This window comes from Lipotes vexillifer, unplaced genomic scaffold (genome assembly GCF_000442215.2).
Source record: "Lipotes vexillifer unplaced genomic scaffold, Lipotes_vexillifer_v1.1 scaffold186, whole genome shotgun sequence".
Classification (NCBI taxonomy): Eukaryota; Metazoa; Chordata; class Mammalia; order Artiodactyla; family Lipotidae; genus Lipotes; species Lipotes vexillifer.
Window position 1 is genome coordinate 745,218 of NW_006774248.1, and position 17,283 is coordinate 762,500.

The following is a 17,283-nucleotide window of genomic DNA, read 5'->3' on the forward strand; positions in this document are numbered from 1 at the left end:
TACATTTTAAATCATGTAAGTGGACACAATGGTAATTTTGTGAATCTCATATTACTCAGCAGTATTCCAGAGGGTTAAATAGATAAGGATGACATAAAAGTTTAGTATTCAAATTAAGCCTCTTAATTAAAATAGATTTGAGTAGAATACATGGAAAGAATGAGTTTCGAATTGAAAGTTGTTATTTTCTGATGTCAACATAGACATAAATTTACCCAGACATTTTCCAGTCTCTTTTATATAACTGAGGTACTCCAGCTTTTTTAAAAATTGTCTTTCACTTACTTTTTTCTTACTCTATTTTCCCTCACATTGTCCTCTTTCCTTTGGGAGACTTAGCCCTGAAAATTTTAAATAATTCTGATAATGCTATAAAATTAATGTCATAGAAGAAGCATAACGTGGTGAAAATGTAATGGACTCAGTATCAGAATATGGGTCTGTATCATCTGCTTTTTCTAACCTTTAGTTTCTCCATCAGTAAGGAATATAATAAGAAGCTTGCAAGGGCTCTTTCAGGAGATTAAACAAGATATTGAATGAGAAAGCGTTAACAGTTATAGATGTTCAGTAGTCGAGACTTGAATTTGAGTTTGAATGAAGAACGCTGATTAAGGAACAAATAATCACAGTTTTCTTAACAAAGGAAGTGTTGATAAGATATTGCAAAAATACTTAGGTTACTTGCTTCCTTACAAAGTCATTCTATCTAGCAAATCCATACAGGAATTTATACTGAAGTCCAAACTCCAAATATTTGTATCTTCATTAGTTTCTAACAGATGTAAGAAAAGATGAGCAGTCAACCTGATTCCAGTATGGATATTTTGGGGCAGGGAAGAAAGTTGGGAGGGCAATTTTCATTGTGTCTTAATGTTTTCATTGCAAGGTATTTAACATCCCTTGTCCTTATCCAAAAATGTCAGTAGCACCCTGCCATGGTCATGGTAAAAATGAAAAGAATGACCTTTCATGTTTCTAAGTACCTCCTGATCGGTCGATATGAAATATGGATGATAATTTAAAGCGCTTGTGAATCCAAAAGACTTTGGATTATTTGGACATTAAAAAATGTTATAGATATGCTCATGAATATATAACATTCCTGAACCCCTCTCTTTAATGACAAGGGATCTGCTTAGAAATGGGGCAGAGGTGAGAATGGGAAATTTTATAAATTAAAATAAATACTCAAAAATAACTGTGATCATTGAAAGGATACACACACACACACACACACACACACACACACACACACACAGGCTCAGTAATGTAGAACTATGGCAAATGGTCATAGGTCACTGTACCACGCTAGTGAAGAGGACTCAAAGATAGCATGGCTCAGGACAGTTTAGGACAGTCAAGGCTGGTGACAGGCCACGAGAGTTGGTGGGACCCTCATCTGTTGGTTGGCTTTAGATGAGTTTCTATACAAATGAAGTATATACAGGAGGTTATGGGGCAGAATGAAAAGGAAGTTACTTTGCTCCATGCTTAAAGAGGTGTGCTATTTATGAAAGGAAAAGCAGGGAGGAGGAGAGAATCAAATTTAAAAGATGAATCATCTGACACATCTGTTGGAGAAATACTGAGCTTTTGTTCCCATTTAATAGATGGTAAAAGGAGGAACATGAGGAAAAGTGGTTTTGGTGCTCATAACTGATTAGGGGTGGACATGGGAAGCTCAGAATAAATAATTTATGAATATTTTTTCCTTTCCCCTAATTATTTTAATTCTACTTTGAATAAGCTAAAAATTGCTTCTGAGAGTCTAATCAAGCTGCTTTCAAACAGAAATGCAGAGATGATCAGTCTGGGGAAAAATACTTCTGCTATTTGTACTAACAGTACCCATTCATTGGGGTCTTAAGATGTGCACAGTAATTGTTCAAAGAATTTTATATTCTTAGTTCTTCTATTCTTCATAATACATACATAAGGTTGGTACTATCAATGTCTCCATTTTCAGATGAAGACAGAGAACGTGGAAAGTCAAATATTTTACTTGAGATTACATAGTCAATAAGAGAATGAACCTGGGATCAGAGCCAGAGCTGCCTGACTCGGGCTCATACCCTGTCTGGTGGGAGTGCTGAGTCAGGGGTGAGAAGTGGCAAGTCTGGTAAAAGCAGAGGGTAATGATTCCAAGATGGATCTATTGGCACCCACAGTATTCCTTGGGATGCTGGGTACACAGTTCCTAGATTTTGTAGATGACCAGACACAGTGGATAACTATTTAATTAACTTAAGATCCTCCATTGTCCTTAAAGGGAATGTGGGTCTGTACCTCCCAAAATGAGACAAACTAAATCAGCAGCCAGGCCCTTTAAGGATTCCCTCTCTCACCTCCACACTCTGTCATATTCTACTTGTAAGAAGATACTTTCCAAAGGAAGAACTCAAAGCATACAGGTTGGCCATGAATTTCCCCTTGACTCATAGACAGGTAAAAGAAATTTAACTCCTAGTCACCAGGAAACAGGAAGTCACCTTCATGGTCATTTGATCTTCTGTTGCTCTGAGGAGGCCCACTTATCATTGCTTTGCCACTTCAGGCCATTAAACCCATTTGTTTCTTTATATATCTGCTAAACGTAGACGCTGAAATGAAGAAATACAGCCTAAATAAAGACACCAATAACAGCTGCAGGAAGTATTAAAAACAATTCTGCAGAAGGTTAAGAGCCCTAACTTCTTTACTGTGAGCTTTAAAGGTGCTTTCTTTGATCGGCCACAAGGTCACTTCACTGCAGATACAACAGCAGAGATTTTGAGAACTATTGAGCACTAAATTTGCACAATGAATCAGCTAGAGGTTATTAAGCACAGAGAATGACAGACTTAATATATTGAGAAGAGAGGAAACTCGTGAGTGTTGCTGTCTCCATGTGCTGGAGACATTCTCTTTTTGTGTTCTCTCTGTCTCTTGGTTCTGTGGGCTGAACCTGAGCTGCTAAGAGGAGGTACCTACAGAAAAGCTATGAACTTGGAGGTTGACTGAGCCAAGTCTGTCCAACAGGTCAGAACCACAGATGCAGGAAGTTCCTCTCCAAAGGCAGGTGATGATGGGCCCCAATACACTGTCAAATCACTCATTCATTAGAACTTTAGGGATGCAGTATAGTATGGTGGTTAAGCTCCAGGGTTTTGGGGACAAATAAAACTGGAGTTAATTCCTGATTCTTCATGGGTTAATTATGTGACCATGGAAGAACCAGTTTGTCTCTATAAGGTATAGTCCTATTTTGCAAATTGGAATTTATATCAGTACTTCCTATATAGAAATGCTATGAAGATTAAATACTTAATGCAATGTCTGGCCCATACTGATGGCTTCATTCATGGAGGTTATTATTATGTGCACATCATTGTTCAGAGCACTGGGGTAAATATAGAAGGATAAAAGCATGTGGTTTACTCTCAAGATGTATACAATCTAGCTTGATTGATGAGAAAAGTACATATGCAGAAAAGTTAAATAATATAAAGTAGTACACAACGAAATGTTAATTGTGAAGCATGGATAATAAGTGATTTATTCATTTATTCATTCATTCATAAAACACAATCTGAGTACTTTCTATGTTGAAGCTCTTTGCTAAGCACAGAGAAAGGTAATGGACCTTCATTCTCATAGTTTTCATTACATGGAAATCATGTGTTATCTCTGTTTTTGTTTATGGAAAAACTGAGGTTTAGTGGAAAAAAAAAAAAAAAACTTACTCAAGATCCCACAAGTTGCAAGATGGGAGGTTGGGGGGTAGGTGAAATTTGTGAAAGTAATAGAAAGGTACAAACTTCCAGTTATAAAATAAATAAGTCCTGGGGATATAATGTATGTCATGGTGACTATAGTTAATGATACTGTACTGTACATTGAAAAGTTCTTAAGAGAATATATCTCAAAAGTTCTCATCACAAGAAAGTAAACTTTAACTATGTGTGGTGATAGATGTTAACTAGACTTACTGTGGTGATCTTTTTGCAATATATACATACATTGAGTCATTATGTTGTATACCTGAAACTAATATAATATTATATGTCAATTATACCTTAATAAAAATTTTTCTTTTGAACCCCAGTCTGTGTGACCCCAAAGTTCATGATCTTATAGAACTATTATTAAGAGCATAGAGTCTAGACCTGGGGAGACTGGATTCATATCTGGATTCTGCTACTTATTAATTCTGTTATTAATTGTGCAAGCTACTTAACTTCTCTGGACCAGAGTTTCCTCATCTGTAAAATGAAGATAAAATGTTAGTATCTACTTAATGTGGCTTTTTGAGGATTAAATGAGTTAACACATTTTAAAACTTATCTCAGTGACCGACATACTATATATACTGTACATTACACTTTATTACTATTTTAATAGTGAGCTCTATAATTACTATCATAATTGAGTTATAGCATATACATAGAACATTGTTTGGTATATGGTAAGCACTCAGTAATTAGTTACTGATATTATTATTATTTTTACGTAATAGGTTATACTATGCTTAACTACTGTACCTGCCTTCGACCAAAATTGTCATTCCCTTCCCTTAGACTTCCATACTCCCTCACCCCACCTATGGTACCGTAATACTCCCATAACACTATTTGAGAAATTGATGCTTTTGGTGATTTCAATAGACACTCAGAGAAATTCTAGAATTAAAACAGGCCTAGGTTTAACTCTAAATTATGGTTCTTTGATGAGAATTAATGCACGATTACATGTAAACTACCATAGCATATAGTACATACTCAATAAATATTGATTATTGTTAGTATGATGAGTTCATCTATTTTCTTTCAACATATCATAGTCAGTGAATCCTTTTCCTTTAAAATGCTTTTTATATCATTTCTTCTTACAATTTTTTTTTTTCTTACCTAGACTTTGTCCTAGGTGCAATCCATCTTGCATATTATTGTCAGTGCCTTCAACACTTCGGTTAGACTAATAACACTGTCAGTGGTTTCGTATTTCCTACGATGTCAAACCTTTCTGCCTGATGGCCAAGATCTTCATTAATATACTTCTATTTTGTCTGACTCATTTTACTTCTCATAGAGCCTCCATTCTGGTCAAAGTAGCGTCTTCATTATCATAAAGTAACTCCTGTCTTATGCTGACTTTGCATTACATTTATGTGCTTTCCTATTTCTCATGTGGGAGCCCTCCCTTTCACACTACTGACTCAAATCTACCCATCCTTCAAAGCCAAGATCATGTACCACCTCTCAGTTGAAGCCTGCCTTGACTACTCTCATCCTTATCACCCTTTTCCTTCTCTGAAACCCTATAGGCTTGAAACCTCTTGCTTTACATAGTTCATGACGCAGGGTAACATAAAGAGGTTAAGTACATAACCTCTTGAGTCCTATTATCTACATTCCAAACTTGGCTCTTTTTTATTCTAGCTATGGGATCTCTTTTTTTTTTTAAGTCTTTAAATTTATTTATTTATTTATGTCTGTGTTGGGTCTTCGTTTCTGTGTGAGGGCTTTCTCTAGTTGTGGCAAGCGGGGGCCACTCTTCATCGTGGTGCGCGGGCCTCTCACTATCGCGGCCTCTCTTGTTGCGGAGCATAGGCTTCAGACGCGCAGGCTCAGTAGCTGTGGCTCGCGGCTCCAGTTGCTCCGCGGCATGTGGGATCTTCCCAGACCAGGGTTCGAACCCATGTCCGCTGCATTGGCAGACAGATTCTCAACCACTGCGCCACCAGGGAAGCCCTAGCTATGGGACCTTGAGTCTCAGTTTCCTCATCTGAAAAGTGGGCATAACAAGAGCTCCTATCTCATTGTATTATTTGTGAAACTTAAATGACAAAAGCCACACAAAACACTTAGCAAAGGAGCTGATGTGTAGCACTTATTCAGTTACGTTATGATGTGGTTGTTAAAGTAAGAGCACATGACGTATTTGTTTGAATTAAACTGTTATTTCCACTTAGCTTTTTTTTAAAAAAAATATTTATCTATTTATCTATCTATCCATCTATCTATCTATCTATCTATCTATTTATTTATTATTTCGTTGCACCAGGTCTTAGTTGTGGCAGGCGGGCTCCTTAGTTGCAGCTCCAGGGACTTCCCTGGTGGCGCAGTGGATAAGACTCCACGCTCCCAGTTTCCACCCCTGGTCAGGGAACAAGATCTCACATGCATGCTGCAACTAAGAGTTCTCATGCCACAACTAAGGAGCTTGCATACCACAACTAAGGAGTCCACTTAGTTTTATAATACCTGTATTTAGACAAAATATTCAGATAGTAGAAGAAATTAGATAATCCAAAGAGAATGTATATTTGTTTACCATTAGAATGTTGCCAGTGTCCTCAATGCCATAGCATGCATGGTCAGATGATTTAAATGTTCTCATCTTATTCCAAGTTTATCACGCTCCCTCTGATCCTCTTTGTTGACCATCCCTAACTCGATCATTGGAGAAAGGAAGAGGGTGATAAAAGATTTCAGGTCACTACAGATAACATGCACAAAGACAAACCCAGGTTTTTTCCATATTGATTATAAAGAATGCTTTGGGGGAGCCCTTTTAAGAAGGTTGCAGCCAATTTTCCTTCTGAAATCATAAAGAGGTCAGTGATTTATGTTCCAGAAGAACAATAGACTGGAAAGCGTCACTTCCTGCCCATGAAAACAATAACTGGCTTGCAAGGTCTTCCAATGTAGTCAGAGCTTCAAAGAGGTTAACAGTCGTTTCTCCTTAACTACCTACTACCCTTTCTTCTAGAGGCTTTTTTTTTTTTTTTTTGGCTTTTTTGGGCTTTTTTTGGCTTAAGAAATTATTTTTTCCTCCATTCTCATTTCTCCTCTCGAATCCTCCTTTTCTTTCCTTTTCCCTTTAGTGTCTGACTTTGTTTCTGACCCCAGTGGACCCTCTCAAGAGCACTTAGCAGAGTTGTGTCAGGTTTGGGTTTTCTCCCCGTCCTTTGACTGGTCATAGAACAAAGGACAAAAGATCATCTCTCCAAGGATCAGTATCTCTTTACTGAAGCTTTGTTCTGCTGCTTTGGGCCTTTTCTCTCTGATTCACCAGAATTGCTCTTGAGCAATTTTCCCATTTCTCTTCTATTACCTTCCAATTTCTAGAATAAGTAGGTTGGCGATGTTGTTTCTGGTTTCTCACTTCCAATAAATCCTTCAACACCGTTTATTAAAATTTGGGGGCATTGTGGGCAGATGGAAAAATCAAACCAACGCCAATCTTCATATCTAGGTCCCCTGCTCTGGCTTTGTGGCCGGAATCCCGGGTCCTACAGTTTCCCTCCTAAACCACTACCAAGGTTGGCCAAACCTCTGGAGCTATAAGGGCTGGATTAGCTGGTGGAGGAACTGGTGCTTCTAACAGTCCTTCCTTCTTGAGTGCCTCCTCCTTAATGGGACATGGAAACAGTTACAGAGGGTTGCAGAAAGGGGCCATCAACATTTAAGGGTGTCCATGATCACATTTTAGGGAACTCTCCTGGCTCCATTCTGTTTCTACTTCTCACTTCTCCCATAGTCCAGGGGAAACCTAATCCCGTCCCACCACACACCTCCTCCTCTCCATGTTTACTGCCACAACCTTAATTCAAGCATTCACAACTAATACTTGTGTTAGTTTCCTAGGATGGCTATAAGAAGAGTACCATGAGCTGGGTACAGAAATTTATACTTTCATAGTTTTAGAGGCTGGGAATCAGAAATCAAGGTGTTGACAAGGGCATGCTTCCTTTAAAGACCACAGGGGAGAATCTGTTACATGCCTTTCTCTTAGCTTCTGGTATTGTCTTTCCTTGGCTTGAAGCTGCATAACTCCAGTCATTGCCTCTGTTGTCATAAGACTTTCTTTTCCCTGTGTCTTTATCTTCTCATTTTCCTATAAAGACAATAGTCATATCGGATTAGGGCCTGCACTAATGACTTCATCTTAACTACATCTGCAAAGACCCTATTCCCAAATAAGATCCCATTCACAGGTACTGAAGGTTAGGGCTTTAACATATTTTCTGTGGGATGTGGGGATGGGAGGCATGATTCATCTCATAAGAATCAATACCCTAATGGGTTTCCCTGCCACCAGTGGTTCCTTTCTCTAATCCATTCCCTGTGTACTGCCTAGTTATCTTTCTAAAACACATATCAGATCATTTATACTTGAATTTTAAAAATATCCACCAACTCTACATTTCTTTTATAAAAAGCCTTGAGAATTGCATTTCAGACCCTTCTCGTCTTAGGTTCTTCCCATGTTCCTTTCCAGCATGTTCTTTCATCCTCTCTATCATAGAACACATAGGGCTAGCACTGTGACTATTAGAACTTTAAACCCTGGTATATTTTCTTCCTCACTCAAGTTCCATCCCCCTTAAAATCAATCAACCCCTCCTAGGTTTTCTTCATAACCCTTTGTTTATGCTGCTACTATAGAATTTGTCACATTGCACCATGATCTTATTCATACTGATTTTCCCAATGCCTGGTACTTATGTGTAAATAAACGATGCTGAATAAACTATACCAGAAAGGAATAAACTATTCTAGGAAAGAATAAACTATTTGGTAATCAATTCTCCAAATCTCTTTGTGTGTGTGTGCTCTTCATGAGTTCCAGAAACTTGATAGTAATTTGTCAATATGAATATCTTATTCAGATAGCACAGTAGCCAAGGAGGCAGATTTTGGAACCAACCTGATTCAGCGACAAGTTATATGATTTTGAGTTCTTTACGTAATCTTCCTGTCCTTTAGTGTCTTCATCTGTTAGATGAGAATATGAATTCCTAATCTATAGAGTTATTGTGAAGATAAAATTTGAAAAATCCTTAGAGAAATGACTGATACAAATTAAATGGCTATTATTTATTTATTTATCTTTGTAACTCCTATTTCTATTATTCTTATTAGTTGTCAATTTTGAATCAGAATTACATAGTGTGTGGTTCTGAGGTTTAGTAAATAACTTTTTTCTCCCACCAGAGATCAAAACCAAAGATAGATATGGTGATCAGATAGACAAAATTAAACTTTAAGCTTTATATCTGACAAAACTGTTGGAGAACATGGCTTAGATGTTTGGCAGTAAAGGGCCTCCTAATATCCCAGCCCAGAAGTGAGCCTTTCCACCCAGTCCCAGACACAGCTGAGAGCGTGGGCCTCTCTGTAGACAACTAGTTCCAAAGAAGAGATGCACATTTGCCTAATTCCTTCCAAATTCTCTCATCAGATACAACACTCCTCCCACCCTCTTTCTATTCTCCCCTACCACTTTCCAAAGTGTGAATGAGAGTGAAGAGGGAGGCCCAGGGAGCTTTTCTGCATTGAAGTAGGAGGAAAAGGGGAGGGTAAATATCCCCCCCCCACAACATAGAATTCCTCATTTCATATGATCTACTTACATTATCTCTAACAATAAAAATATAAGATAAAACAAACCTGTGACATTATAAGTATCATCCTCATTTTAGAGATGAAGGATCTGAGGCTCTGAAAAGTTAATTAACACTACTGTTAGTTAGGTTACCAAAAGTAATAACACTAAATAGAAAAGGAATAAGTTGAATCCAAAGTCATCTATGATGGTATGTCACCTCTCCTCTCCCCAAAAATAAACAATAATAAGAAATTATACCTATATATATGAAGGGATTTTATATCTTTTAATTGTTGAATTTGGACCTTTACAATGACAACAAAAAGTATTACTTAAAAATGATTGTCCCTGCATCCTATGTGGTTTATTAGTAGGTACATGGAAATGCATAGAAAGTTACACAGTGGACCATGGGTAATATCCAATGTGATGCTTTTAACTTGTATCTCATCATATAAATTGAAGACTTTGGTACTTTGTGGCTAAGAGAAATGAAATGTTATTCATCATTTTGTTTCATATTATTTATTGGTCCTCACCTGTGTTTCCTAATATTCTCTATTATATGGCAGTTCCTGCTGGAACATTTCCTTGCAGGAAATTCTCTGACTGGGTCATTTGCTCAGTTTTCATTTAAAAACAATGTATTGATTACTGTGTTTCTAGCCCTAGATTTTCCTTTTCAAGACTCTAGCTGTTCTTGGGTCTATTAGCTACTGCTACCCCAAGAATAACTTCAGATCACCTACCTTACACTTTTGCACAACCCTCACCCCCCGCCCGTGTTTTCTTTTCATTTTCTCTCTTGGCTAAACTGTAAGTGACATAGAGATTACAGTTTTATGTGTCTTGTTTGCTGCTATATCTCTCGTGCCTAAGCCAAGTGCTTGCCTAAATTATTTATCAACAAATGAGGGTGAGATAATGATGATGATGACGATGGAATTATTCCTTAGCTTTTTTGTAAGATTACAATCACTTTCAATCTGAAAAAAATCTTGCTGTTGGAACTGTCACTTTGTATCACATGATCAAATATTCTCTCAGCTCTATGAGCCAAGGAGTTTTCTCTTTATTTTTCTACTTAATTCTCCATGGGCTATAAATACATTTTATATCATTATCCTAAATTACAATTAGGAAAGTAATATATCATTGCCTCTCTCCAACCACCTTAAAATCAACATGCTGAATTTATTCTCCAATCCAGGTGAGTCCTGTCAAACAGAATTAAATCATGTTGTTCTTGAAGCATGGTGTTGGGTTTTGGAATAATAGTGGCAACTTCCTCCTTTTAAAAATGCTATTTGGTAGATGTTCTTTTCTGATGAGAAGTTAGCAACAGCTACCCACATTACAATGTCTTGCATCCTCTGAAAGACATTATCTATATACCAATAGAATATCTTGATCTGTGTTCTCATGTGATAATGACTGCAAAGCTTTATTCATGATTCCATTCAAGTGGCTGGTATAGTGTGGATTTTCAACAAATGGCAAATATATGTAGCAATAATAATAATTCTGAAAACAATTTTATAATAACATAAGAATGGATGATGATAACCCTCCTGCTAAATAGGTACATGTGCCTTGTAAGGCTCTGAATACAATTTATAAATCATATGGAAAGAATCATTGGAGAAATTTTCATAACCATGTGTGTAGTACAAAGGATTAGATTTTTAAGAGAAAAAGTTGCAGTCATGTTGAAAATAAGATGCAGAGTCTAATTTCATCAGCATTTAACAGGGGGCTCATTTTTGTTTTCCCAAAGAAAGAGGAGGCAGCAACTGAAAATTTGGTCTTATAGTATCTTATAGTATAGTATACCTTTGATGTACATTAGTTCCCATGGAAACTACATTGGGATGGCTTGAGAGTGACATCTACAAATGTAGGGTAAGGTCATTTTTATCTACTGCTTTGAAATTTAAACCATGATTTGTGATATACAGTGAACTCTCCTTAACATATTCTGAAGGACTATGAAAAGACAATATTCTGAATGCAGAAATAAGACATGTAACTGAATTATGCAGTTTTCAGAAAGTTCAACATTGTTCTGTACGTAGAAAAACAGAAAGAGCCTCATTTCCCCAGTTTGCCTTTAGGAATCCTGGCAATGCAGCTGGTCTTCTTAATGTGGAGGGGAGGGAAACTCCCCCTTCTGCTTCCTTCCTTATTGCTGGTAGCCAGTGAGGTCACCAGGTAAGGGACAAGTGTTCAAGGTTTTACATGATGCAATAAGTAACTGCATGTGGGCCATGTTAACACCACAGGGGTTTTCTTGCTTCCTCACAGTGTCTGTCATGACCCCTGGCCTGCCCTTCTTAGGGCACTGATGTGATTTCCTTTATTAATTTGCCAGAGCTTCACCTATAAATTCCAGTTTCAATTAAAGGGAGATGTGTTTCTAAGGAGAGGAACTAGAGTGTGGGATAAAAATGGTTTGAGGTTTAGTGGAATCTTATCTTCTCAGGCTTCTTAAGCACTCTTCAGAGAAGAAAAGTCTAGATGCTGAATTACGAGGTCTAGATTCAAATCCTGACTCATTTCCTTTCTAGTTATATGCCTTGATCAAGTCAAAACTTATCTGAGCCTGGCATCATGCTCTGAAGAGCACGGTGAAATTTTAAATGGGTAAACATGTGAAAAGGAAAGAACATAGAAGAAAGTGCTTAGTGTTAGTTACACACTAGGAACTGAATATATTTGCATTGCATGAATGAATTAGTCATCTCATAAAACTTTGTTTATACCTGTCTTTGTTCTCATTATAATCCTTTATGTAGAAAGTTGTGAAAAGATCCATCTCTCATCTCTTGTCATAGATGTGGGTTAAATGGCTATCTACATTTTACTATAACCATTTAGAATGTGTGGTCTCCAAGGTCACTTCTGGCAATGAGAGAGTTGGCTGGATGAGGCACATGGGATCCTACTCACTTCCACCCAGAAGTTACATATATCTCCTCCACTGAGGCTACATTGGTCCAAAGCTAACTGCTAGGTTAGGCTGGGAGGTATCAGCAAGCCTGTCAATGATTGATACACACTATCACTTCCACATTAAAGAAAATAATGTTTCATAAATCTCCTTGTTTAAAACTGACAATTGTTATATATAAAAAAAGAGAATCATAAAACAAGCATATTTCCAAAAACAAATGGCAAACACTGTGTTCCTGATAACATTCTTGTCTGATCTGCTGTCCAACACTGATAATTTTATCTACATGGAGAGAAAGAACAATACATTCTTCTTTGATAGAGTAAGTCTCATTGCTTCATGTCTCCTGCCCACAAACTTAAACTTTAAGAGGCGTATAAATAAGCAACTTAGCATATGTGACCTCCTGACCGTGGAGTGTTAAATTCCAGGAACTATATTACTCCACCACTTTTATTTGTCTGTGGGAAGTCATTTGATTTATGCCTGATCCCAGGATACAATAAAAATGTGCAGGTATGCCAACTAGAACGATTGGAACCTGTCAAACAAAAATTTTAGTTGCTCTTAAAATCTACAAATAAAAGTAACCTTTGATTAAGGATTATACCGTTTATATCATGCTTTTATCAGTATTCAGACACAAAACACATTCAAGTAATTTAACTCCAATATAGTACAATGTACCACAGTCTTTGGAGAGAAATATCCTCTGCATGATGAAAGGAAAGTTTCTTATTTGTAAAGGAGTTAGAACAGAAAAGCAGTTCTAGCCAAAAGGAGCTAAACCAGTATAGACAGGTAGATTAACAGAAAGATTCAGCCAGCTGAGCAAGGTCTGAAGTTTCTCAGGTTTGGCTTATTTACATTCCTATTTTATGGGCTTTAGAACTTAAGATGGGGTCCAGCTAGGATTATAAACCAAAGTGCCATAATAACCCACAAGACTGTTGCAAAGGAATTCCCAGCTAGGTTTTCAGACTCAAGAGGTTGGGATAATTCCAAAATGATTCTCAGCTCTTAGATATTTTAGGCAGGTCCACGTTGATGCAGAGTGAGACTCAAAAGTGACTTGAAAATTTTCCATCTTATTAGCACTTCAGTTGTAGCATACCCATATCAAGCCTCAGCCTTGGAGTTCCGGTATTAGCTTAAACATGAAGGAAATAAAATCTACTCTGGTCAGTGCAGAGCTGAGTACAGATTCTGTTTTGTATAGTCATGGTTGAAGCATGCTCACATCACCTTTGAACTCAGACCACTCTGAGTGTTCTTCAGAGGATGAACTATATCTTTGAAAATTTTTATGGGTTTAGTATTTCTTTGTCATTAAATGTTACATATTTGTATTTCAGTTCACTTTTCAAAAAAAGTGATTTTTTATATAAAAAACAGATTTTTTTAGTATAATTGACCTATAATATTATACTAGATTCAGGTGTGCAACATAGTGATTCAATATATTTATATATTGCAAAATGATCACCACCGTGAGTCTAGTTAACATCCATCACCATACATAGTTACAGCTTTTTTTTCTTGTGATGAGAACTTTTAAGGTCTACTCTTTCAGCAGCTTTCAAATATACAATACAGTATTGTTAACTATCATTACCATACTGAACACTACATCTCCAGAACTTATTTTGCAATGTATTCTTTATTTTCTTTTTAAAAAAAATTTATTAGTGTGTTAGTTTCTGCTTTATAACAAAGTGAATCAGCTATACATATACATATATCCTCATATCACCTCCCTCTTGTGTCTCCCTCCCTTCTAGTTATATTATTTTATAATTAGAAGTTTGTATCTTTTGACCCTCTTCACCCATTTCAGCCATCCCTCACACCCCACCTCTGGCAAATACCTATCTGTTCTCTATATCTATGAGTTTTTGCTTTTTTGGGGGTGTGGGTGGTGGCTGATTAGATTCCACATAGGTGAGATTATATGGTATTTGTCTTTCTCTTCTGAGCAATTTCATTCAACATAATGCCTTCAAGTTTCATCCATGATGCAACAAGTGGCAAGATTTCCTTCTTTTGCATTGCTGAATAATACTCCATTATGAGTGTGTGTGTGTGTATAATATATATCACATTTTCTTTATCCAATCATCCATTGATGGACACTTAAGTTGCTTCCATATATTGGCTACTGTAATAAATGCTGCAATGAACATGAGGGTGTATATATCTTTTTGAATTAATATTTCGTTTTCTTTGGATAGTACCCAGAAATGCAATTGCTAGATTATATGGGGGTTCTATTTTTAACTTTTGAAGAACCCCCTTACTGTTTTCTACAGTTGCTACACCAATTTTTCTTCCCACCAACAGTGCACAAGGGTTCCCTTTTCTCCACAACCTCTCCAACACATGTTATTTCTTGTCTTTTTGATAATAGCCATTCTGACATGTATGAGATAATATCTCATTGTGGTCTGGATTTGCATTTCCCTGATGATTAGTGATGTTAAGCACCTTTTCCTGTACCTGTTGACCATCTGCATGTTTTCTTTGGAATAATGTTTAAGATTCTTTTCCCTTTTTTTAACCCAATTGTTTGATTTTTTTTTTTTTTTTTTTTTTTGGTTCTTGAGAGTATGAGTCCTTCATATATTTTGGATATTAACCCCTTATCAGAAACATGATTTGCAAATATTTTACCCCATTTGGTAGGTTGCTTTTTCACTTTTTTGATGGTTTCCTTTGCTGTTTAATTTGATCTACAAACTGGATTTTTGATAATCAAAATGATTAAACAAAATGACTTGAGTTTTAGGTCTTTATACTTCTTTTTGGAACATGTACAACCCCACTCTGAGAACACCCTCTACAAGTTGCCATTCAAAAATTTTCACCTTGGAAATCTTAGCAGCTGTTAGACAAGGACTGTGCCTTTTATTCACCTTTGTGTTCCCCCACCCCATGCTAAATGCAGTACCTGTCAAGTGCAGATGCTCAATGTTTGAGAATCAGGAAAAACAAATAAAGAAGAATGAAATTTTCCTGATTGCCACCACAGTTAATTCCAGGCAGACTCCATTCAACACTCCCTGTGAATCAGAACAAGACCTCAGTCAAGCTGCAGACCACATAAGATGGCACAAGTAAGTCATTACTGAGGCAGTGTCAGGATGCAGGGAAACAGGAAGAGCAGGACAGCAGCCAGGGTCACTGTGCATGTTATATCAGAATGTGATATTAGCCAATTGCCAGGTTAAAATTCCTGTTGTTTCAGCAATGCAGGGCTTTATGGTAAGTTTCCAGTGACTTTCAATCACTTGTGTGTCCAGGAGTGATCAGGCAATGCAAAGTAGTGGGCACTTGCAAAGTCATTTGTGTTAGGCTTGACATATTACGCATCAGCTTTGCCTTTTTAATTGTAACTCTCATAGGTCAAGATTAACATCAGTTATTTTCACTTTTATAACCGACTTTGACAACAGCTTATCTGAGATTAAAAACATGATGTGAAAAAAAATCAAAGATCAAAATGATTACACACACAGATGCATAAAACATACTTGTGTATGAGCTCACACACCTATACCCACATAATGGCAACCCTTATATAATTCCATATTATATATGATAATATATATCCCATAATATATATGGAAGTATGTCTGTGTATACACATATATACATGCAATACATACATATGGAATTATATACATATATATGGAGTCGTATGGGTGTTGTTATTATGTGAGTGTGTAAACTGACACCATTCCCTTACCAAAAATTATTGAACATTTACTGTATCTAGGTACTCTGCACTTAAAATACAAAAAGTGCATCTTTCCCAGTCTCTGGGTTCAAGAAAGTTACAACTTACTAAGGAAGACAGAATCACAAGCTCATAAATGTAGCTTAACCAGTGACATAGGCAAATGCTTCTTGAAATGCTTAAGGAAAGAATGTTTTAATCACCATTGCCTTCCACTTATCAAATGCAGGTCTTTCCTCCCTTATCTAGTCCTATGCATCTTTCGAGTAATGAGTTTGCAGATAATTTTCACCTTAAAACCTCAAAATGGTTGCAAGTGTTGTGGGAAGCTTTAGATTTACACCTCTAAAAGCTCTAACACCTTTTGCTTTTCCCAACATCACGTGAAAATTTGTTGCTTGAACTTTGGAGAGGATTCTCCCCTTTTGAATTTCTTCCTTTTAATCATCTTGCAATTTATGAAATGAAATGTTTCATTAATGGCTTTCTTGTGATTTTTCTAAGTCATCACTTTTATAAATATCTTAGTAACATTCTGAGAACATCTGTAACACTGCATATACCTTGGAAGTAAATATACACACAAACATATGAATGTTCAGATGATAAAAATTACAGCAGAACTAAAATATGATATATTCTGAACATTCTGTCTCAGGGTTTTCATCTGTAAACCGGAACTAACATTACCTTCCCTTACTATTACAAAGGATTGCCATGAATTTCAAATAAGATAATAATAGTAAGTGGTTTATGAGGTAAAATATACTATACAAATACGCCTGGCCAAGACGTGAGGCCTCATGTCAGACTCTCACAGGTTCCTGAATGACTAGAATGTTTTCTACAGGTGACGACAAGAGAGCTCAAGTACTTATTTGATATTTACAATTTTCTTCCAAATTGCTTTTCCACTTCTTTCAAAAGCTCCTTTATGCCCCCTTTCCTGACTTTGTTGTATGTGTTCTAGTTTCTATCCTTGTTTCTGCCTTTGGACTTGATACTTCCACTGGTCACAATGTTGGTTCCTCCTAAGCTATTTTTCTGTTAGCAACCCTATCTAAGTTGCCTCTTGGCCGTCTTTCCCAATGTGATGCAGAATCCTCCTGTCCTGAAGCTGTCCTCTGCTTTGGAGTCCAAGTTCCTATGGCCATATGATGTTTTCACTGGGCTTGCCCAAGCATTTCTAAAAGGCAGCAAATAGTCTACATTTTTTAGA